Source organism: Myotis nattereri (assembly GCF_964212035.1).
Source record: "Myotis nattereri genome assembly, chromosome: 6".
In the NCBI taxonomy this organism is placed as follows: domain Eukaryota; kingdom Metazoa; phylum Chordata; class Mammalia; order Chiroptera; family Vespertilionidae; genus Myotis; species Myotis nattereri.
Window position 1 is genome coordinate 3,993,519 of NC_138081.1, and position 7,698 is coordinate 4,001,216.

A 7,698-nucleotide genomic window follows, 5' to 3' on the forward strand; every position below is an offset into this window, starting at 1 on the left:
GAGAAATTTCCTCTGCTGAGGAATGCACCACTTAAAAAAGCTTTTTATTTTAAATATATTTTTTATTGATTTCAGAGAGGAAGAGAGAGAGAGTGAGAGATAGAAACATCAGTGATGAGAATCATTGACCGACTACCTCCTGCATGCCCCCCCCTAGGGATCCAGCCCATAACCTGGGCATGTGCCCTTGACTGGAATCAAACCTGGGACCCTTTGGGCCACAGGCCGATGCTCTATCCACTGAACAAAACCAGCTAGGCAGTTTTTTATTTTGAAACTCGTGGCCCGGTGCACGGATTTGTGCACATTGAAAGGAAATTAATTAGAAGGTGGCTGATGGGACGGGGCTGGGTGAGAGGGGCCGGACACACACTGGAGCCAACCTCCCACGGTCCCTCCCCAGCTGGCCACACCTGGGGAGGGCTCGAAGGAAGTCTGTGGAGTGAGCGGGGTCCCTCTGGCAGGTGGGGTCTCTCGTCCTGACTGGCACATCCCCCAAGCGGTCCCTGAGTGCGAGAGGGCACTCTGCAAAGTTGCTGTCGCTTGGCAGCTCCTGTGTTAAGCATCTGCCCCCTGGTGGTCATTATGTGTCATAGCACTGGTTGGACAGTTGCTTAGGCTTTTATATATATAGATTGACAGTACACGTCATGTGTACCGGCCGGTCAGTGGGATGGTCAGACAGTCGGTCAGTTAGCCTTTTATATATATACTAGAGGCCCGGTGCACAAAAAGTTGTGCACTCAGGGGTAGGGGTTCCCTCAGCCCGGCCTGTGGCCTTTCGCAGTCTGGGACCCCTCGGGGGATGACCACCTGCTGGCTTAGGCCTGCTCCCCAGGGGATTGGGCCTAAGATGGCAATCAGACATCCCTCTGGCATCCCGGCAGCCCTTGGGGGACGTCCACTTGCCAGCGGGGAGCAGACCTGAGCTGCAGTCAGACATCCTTAGCGCTGCTGAGGAGGCAGGAGAGGCTCCCACCACCACCGCTGTACTGGCAGCCATCAGCCTAGGTTGTAGCTGAGCAGAGCTCCCCCCTGTGAGAGTGCACTGACCACCAGAGGGCAGCTCCTGCATTGAGCATCTGCCCCCTGATGGTCAGTGTGTGTCATAGTGACCAGTCATTCCCAGTCTTTCTGCTGTTAGGGTCATTTTGCATATTACCCTTTTACTATATAGGATAGAGGCCTGGTGCATGGGTGCCCTGAAGGGTGTCCCGGATCAGGGTGGGGGTCCCGCTTGGGTGCCTGGCCAGGCTGGATGAGGGGCTGATGGCTGTTTGCAGCTGGTCACACCCCCTTTAGGGTGGGGGTCCCCACTGGGGTGCCTGGCCAGCCTGGATGAGGGGCTGAGGGCCATTTTCAGGCTGGTGGGCTACTGAAGCTCCCAACCTCTTTTTTTTTCTTTTTTTTTTTAATTCTGGAATTTATTTACCTTCTATAGCTGTCACTGGAGCTGAGAGCCGGCTCCAGCTCTGAGGCCATGGCTGGCTGAAAGCAGGTATTTGGGCTTTGTTTAGCTTCTATAATTGAAACTCTGTTGCCATTACTGCCGCTCTAAGCTCTGAGCCAACTGCCGGCTGAAAGCAGGTATCTGGAGTTTGTTTAGCTTCTATAATTGCAACACTGTTGCATCTGGAGCTCAGAGCTGGGCCATGGCAGGCGGGGAACCTAGGCTTCCTCCATCACTGGAGCAAGCAAGCTTCATGTTCACTTCAGCTGCGTGGCTGCCGGCCGCCATCTTTGTTGGCGGTTAATTTGCATATCCTGCAATTAGCCAATGGGAAGCATAGATGAGGTATGGTTAATTACCATGTTTGTCTATTATTAGACAGGATAGACTAGAGGCCTGGTGCATGAAATTTGTGCACGGGGTGGGGGGTTGTCCCTCAGCCCAGCCTACACCCTCTTCAATCTGGGACCCCTTGGGGGATGTCCGACTGCTGGTTTAGGCCCAATGCCCGATCCCTGCAGGATTGAGCCTAAATCAGTAGTTGGACATCCCTCTCACAATCCAGGACTGCTGGCTCCTAACCGTTCACCTGCCTGCCTGCCTAATCACCCCTAACTGCTCCCCTGCAGGCTTGATTGACGTCTAACTGCTCCCCTGCCGGCCCGATTGCCCCCCCCCCCACTGCCTTCTCCTGCTGGCCTGGTCACCCCCAATTGCCTTCCCTTGCTGGCCTAATTGCCCACAACTGCCCTCCCCCGCTGGCCATCTTGTGGTGGCCATCTTGTGACAATGTCGTGGCAGCCATCTTGTGACTACATTGTGCAAGGGCATCGTGCGTGACGCCACCAAGGCTTTTATTATATGGGATAATATAATTGCCAGTGCATGTCATATATACTGGCTGGTCAGTAGGGCAGTCGGATGGTTGGCCACTTAAACTTTTATATATACAGATAACTTAAAACTCACAGAGACGGAGCAATGATACTAAAAATAATTCCAGGATAGTCTTCACTCAGATTCACCAGTTGATATCATTTAACCATGTCTGCTTTATCATTATTTCTCTAAATACATATTAGAATATTTTTCTGAATCATTTGTGAGTCAGGTTCATACAAGATATCCCTCTACTGGTAGATACATTGGTGTGAACTTCTTAGGAATAACATTAGCCCTAGCTAGTTTGGCTCAGCGGATAGAGTGTCGGCCTGCAGATTGAAGGTTTCCAGGTTCAATTCCGGTTAAGGGCACATGCTTAGGTTGCAGGCTTGATCCCCAGTAGGGCACATGCAGGAGGCAGCCAATCATTGATTTTCTCTCATCACTGATGTTTCTATCTCTCTCTCCCTCTCCCTTCCTCTCTGAAATCAGTAAAAATATATTTTAAAAAAAGAATAACGTTACTCTTTTTTTTAATTTTTAAAATTTTTTATTTTTTAATGATACTCTTTTTTTTAATGTTTTTCTTTTTCTTTCTTTTTTTGTTTTAAATATATTTTATTGATTTTTTACAGTGAGGAAGGGAGAGAGATAGAGAGTTAGAAACATCGACGAGAGAGAAACATCGATCAGCTGCCTCCTGCACACCCCCCACTGGGGATGTGCCCGCAACCAAGGTACATGCCCTTGACCGGAATCAAACCTGGGACCCTTCAGTCCACAGGCTGACGCTCCATCCACTGAGCCAAACCGGCTAGGGCACAATACTCTTACATAACTGCAGTACAACTATCAAAATCAACAAAACTGTTAAACAAAAAATGGCCCGGTGCATGAAATTCATGCATTGGCGGGGGGGGGGGGGGTGGGGTCCCTCAGCCCAACCTGCACCCTCTCCAATCTGGGACCCCTTGGGGGATGTCCGACTGTCTCTTGCAATCTGGGACTGCTGGCTCCTAACCGCTCGCCTGCTTCCCTGCCTGATCGCCCCTAACCATGTCTGCCTGCTTGCCTGATCACCCCTAAATGCTCCCCTGCTGGCCTGATCACCCTTAACCGTCTCTGCTTTGTCCCCCCACCCGGGACCCAGGATTCCCTCCTCTGGCCAGTTGCAGGCACCTGGGACCTGGGCTTCCCTCCTTCTGACTGGCTGAAAGCACCCAGGACCTGGGCTGGCTTTGCCCGGGCCGGCTGCAGCCACAGGTGCCTGGGACCACAGGGCGGGTGGCTTGTCCCTCTCCTGGGCCACAGCTGCAGGTGTCCAGGACCATGGGGCGGGCGGCTTGTCCCTCTACCGGGCCATAGCCACAGGTGCTGGCGTCCTGGACAGTGGGGCGGGCAGCTTGTCCCTCTCCCAGGTCACAGCCTGGCTGGTCCCCATTCCTCTTTTGCAAGCTCATTTGTGCCTGGCTGGTCCCCATTCCTCTCTCCCTAGTGTTGAGTGTCTGAGCAGTTCTGGCACGAGGGTGCGAGAGCATGAGTGCACAGGGGCGTGAGGGTGTGATGGCCATTTGCATATTAGCTCTTTATTATATATATCTTCACTTGAGGATATGTTCATTGATTCTAAAGAGAGAAAGGAAGAGAGAGAGAGAGAGAGAGAGAGAGAGAGAGAGAGAGAGAGAAACATTGATGTGAGTGAGAGATCTACTGCCTCCTGTATGGCCCCCAAGACCATACCAGCAACCTAGGTATGTGCCCTGACCTGGAATCAAACCCACAACCTTTTGGTGTACAGGATGATGCTCCAACCAACTGAGTCACCCAGCCAGGACTGAAAGTCTTTTTAAAAGAAAGGGTTTAACCCTGGCCTGGTAGCTCAGTTGGTTAGAGCATCATCCTGATACACCAATGTTGTGGGTTCAATCTCCCATCAGGGCACATACAAGAAACAACCAATGGTGGGTAGGGGAGGCCAGGGGATTGTCAAGGATGGGGAAAAAAAAGGACACATATGTAATACCCTTTGTAATACTTTAAGCAATAAAATAAAAAAAGAAACAACCAATGATGCATAAATAAATGGAACAATAAATCGATGTTTCTCTCTCTCTCTCCCCCACAAACCAATGTATTTTTTAAGGGTTTATTAGGGCATTGATAACAAAAGACCAGCAAGGCCTGGAGCCTAAACCCCAGCAGCATGGTGAGGTGGGAAAGACGACATGTCTGCAGTCCCGGAGGTTTGGATGTTTTCGTACATCAGGTGGGGAAGAGAGAGGTAAGCCATTCTGTAAGGATTTACATTAGCTATAGACAAAGGAGGCAGAGAAGGTGAAGCAGGCAGTTCTGGGACAGGCAGAGTCAGCAAGGGAGAGGCGTCTGCTCCTGTGGATGAGCTTGGAGCAGATGGGAGGTACATGTGTGAATGAGAGCAGACTCCTGGGGTCTGATGGTGCCTGTGTTGGGGTAGGGATGGCCCTGGTGAGGTTGGGACGGCCCCGGTGAGGTTGAAACGGCCCCGGTGAGGTCGGGATGGCCCCGGTTAGGTTGAAACGGCCTCGGTGAGGTTGGACGGCCCTGGTCAGGTTGAAGCGGCCCCGGGGACGTTGAGACGGCCCCGGTGAGGTTGAAACGGCCCTGGTAAGTTCGGGACGGCCCCGGTGAGGTTGAAACGGCCCCGGTGAGGTCGGGATGGCCTCGGTCAGGTTGAAGTGGCCCCGGTGAGGTCGAGACGGCCCCGGTGAGGTTGAAACGGCCCTGGTGGAGTAGGGACGGCCCTGGTGAGGTTGAAACTGCCCCGGTGAAGTCGGGACAGCCCCGGTGAGGTTGAAATGGCCCCGGTGAGGTTGGGACGGCCCCAGTTAGGTTGAAATGGCTCCGGTGAGATTGAAACGGCCCCGGTGAGGTAGGGACGGACCTGGTGAGCTGAAACGGCCCTGGTGAGGCTGAGACGGCCCCGGTGAGGTTGGGACTGCTCCAGTGAGGTTGGGACAGATAATGGGGACCAGTATAGACTGATGAACAGGGGTAGATGCAGAGGCGGAGCAACATTGAACAGACTGTCAAACTACAGTGGGAAGCCTGGGGAGGGTTTGGGGGGGATTAAGAGATCAACCGAAGGACTTATATTCATGCATATAAGATTAACCAGCTGAAACCGGTTTGGCTCAGTGGATGGAGCGTCGGCCTGCGGACTGAAGGGTCCCGGGTTTGATTCCGGTCGAGGGCATGTACCTGGGTTGCTGGCATATCCCCAGTGGGAGATGTGCAGGAGGCAGCTGATCGATGTTTCTCTCTCATCCATGTTTCTAACTCTCTATCTCTCTCCCTTCCTCTCTGTAAAAAATCAATAAAATATATTAAAAAAAAAAAAAGATTAACCAATGGACACAAAACACCGGGGAGGGGGGTAGGGGCTGGGGGAATGTCAAGGGGGGGAAAAAGGAGACATATGTAATACTCTTTGTAATACTTTAAGAAATAAAAATTACTAAAAATAAAAAAAGAAATAGAATATTGGGGACCAGCCACAGTTATCCTATCTAATAAAGAGGTAATATGCAAATTGACCATCACTCCAACACACAAGATGGCCACGACATGATGGCCGGCAGGGGAAGGCAGTTGGGAGGGACCAGGCCAGCAGGGGAGGGCAGTTAGGGGCAACCAGGCCTTCAGCAGAGGGCAGTTGGGAGCAACCAGGCCTGAAGGGGAAGGCAGTTGGGGGAGACAAGGCCTGCAGGGGAGGGCAGTTGGGGGGGACCTGGCCTGCAGGGGAGGACAGTTAGGGGTGACCAGGTTGGCAGGGGAAGGCAGTTAGGGGCAATTGGGCCAGCAGGGGAGGGAAGTTAGGGGAGACTAGGCTGGCAAGGGAGGGAAGTTAGGGGTGATCGGGCCAGCAGGGGAGGGCAGTGGGAGAGGGAAGGGGTGCTCCTCCGCTGCGTGCCTCACTCCTTGCTGGTGTCTGGCCAAGGGAGCTACCAACCTTACCCTGCTGCTCCTCCTCCTCTAGGCCCTTCCTGCCTGGGGGGTCCCCAGCCTCAGATCCCTACTGCTCCTCCTCCTCCTCCTCTAGGCCCTTCTCGACCCTGAGGGGGGCGCCTACTATCTCAGGCCCCTGCTGTCCTGGTGAGTCCTGCCTCCTGCTGGCAGCTTCCCCTCCCGGTCCTCTCTCCTTATTTTCAGGGGCTGGGCTCTCCTCACTGGGGACTCTTCTCTGTTGGCAGAATCTGTAGGGCAGAGTCTGGGCGCTCTTTCCTGCCCTCTCAACCTGTGGGTCGTGACCATCGGAAAACACATATAGCATATCAGATAGGAACATTACAATTCATAACAGTAGCAAAATTACAGTTATGAAGTAGCAACGAAAATAATTTTATGGTTGGGGGTCACCACAACATGAGGAACTGTATGAAAGGGTCGCAGCGTTAGGAAGGTTGAGAAGCACTGGCTTAGCCTCTCACCCTCCCTGTGTCTTGAACCTCTGGCCCAGCTCCGTCAGTTCCTGGGTTTTCGCAGAGGCCAGGTTCTCACCCCCATCTGGACTTCTTGCCAGCGGGTTTGGAGTCTCCCCAGGGTCTCCCAGGCGCAGCCCCTCCCCCTTTCTCTCCGTACCCCCCCCCCCCCCAGGGCGTGGTGGCTCCCTGCAGCTGGGGTCTGCCTTCAGGTCCACGTTGTTGTGTGATTTCTCCACTTCTTCACCTGCCCTGTCAGTGGGCCCCCTTGTGAGGCTGCTCAGAGCAAGAGACTTGGTGTTCCTGGTTAGAAGCACCTCTCAGCGGGACCAGAGAGGTGTTGGGAGAGACCTTGACTCACTGTGAAAAGCCAATTCTGTTGTAATGTACCCCGCGAATCACAGAAGGACGCCTCAAGAAGTCAAATTAAAGAGTCACATTTATTGCAATTGGGACTATGAGGGGCCATTCCCCAAATCTCATAGTGATAAGATGGCCGTAACACCAGACTTATATAGGCAAAGTTCACAAAGGTATTGATTACATCCCAGGGTTTGGAATGAGGAACCTGGTTCGCAAAAAAGCAGTTTACAGAAGCAGAATTAAGCATGTTAATTATAGTTTTGGGTCTCGGGGTCACTGAATTGACAGAAACACCTTATCTAGAGCCCTCGGGTCTTGAGACCACTGAGTTGCCAGGAACTCATTAAATTTAGAGTAATTGCGCTGTCCTGGTCTTGGGACCACTGAGTCAACTGGAACGCATTATCTGTGGCCACTAAAACAATTTAGGATAATTGTGCTGTCCTGTCTCCCAGGTACAGAAGAATGTGCTTCGATAACCAGTAAGATAACAATCAATGGGAGAGTCATTCAATCGAATGGGATGATGTATACAATTCAGAAAAT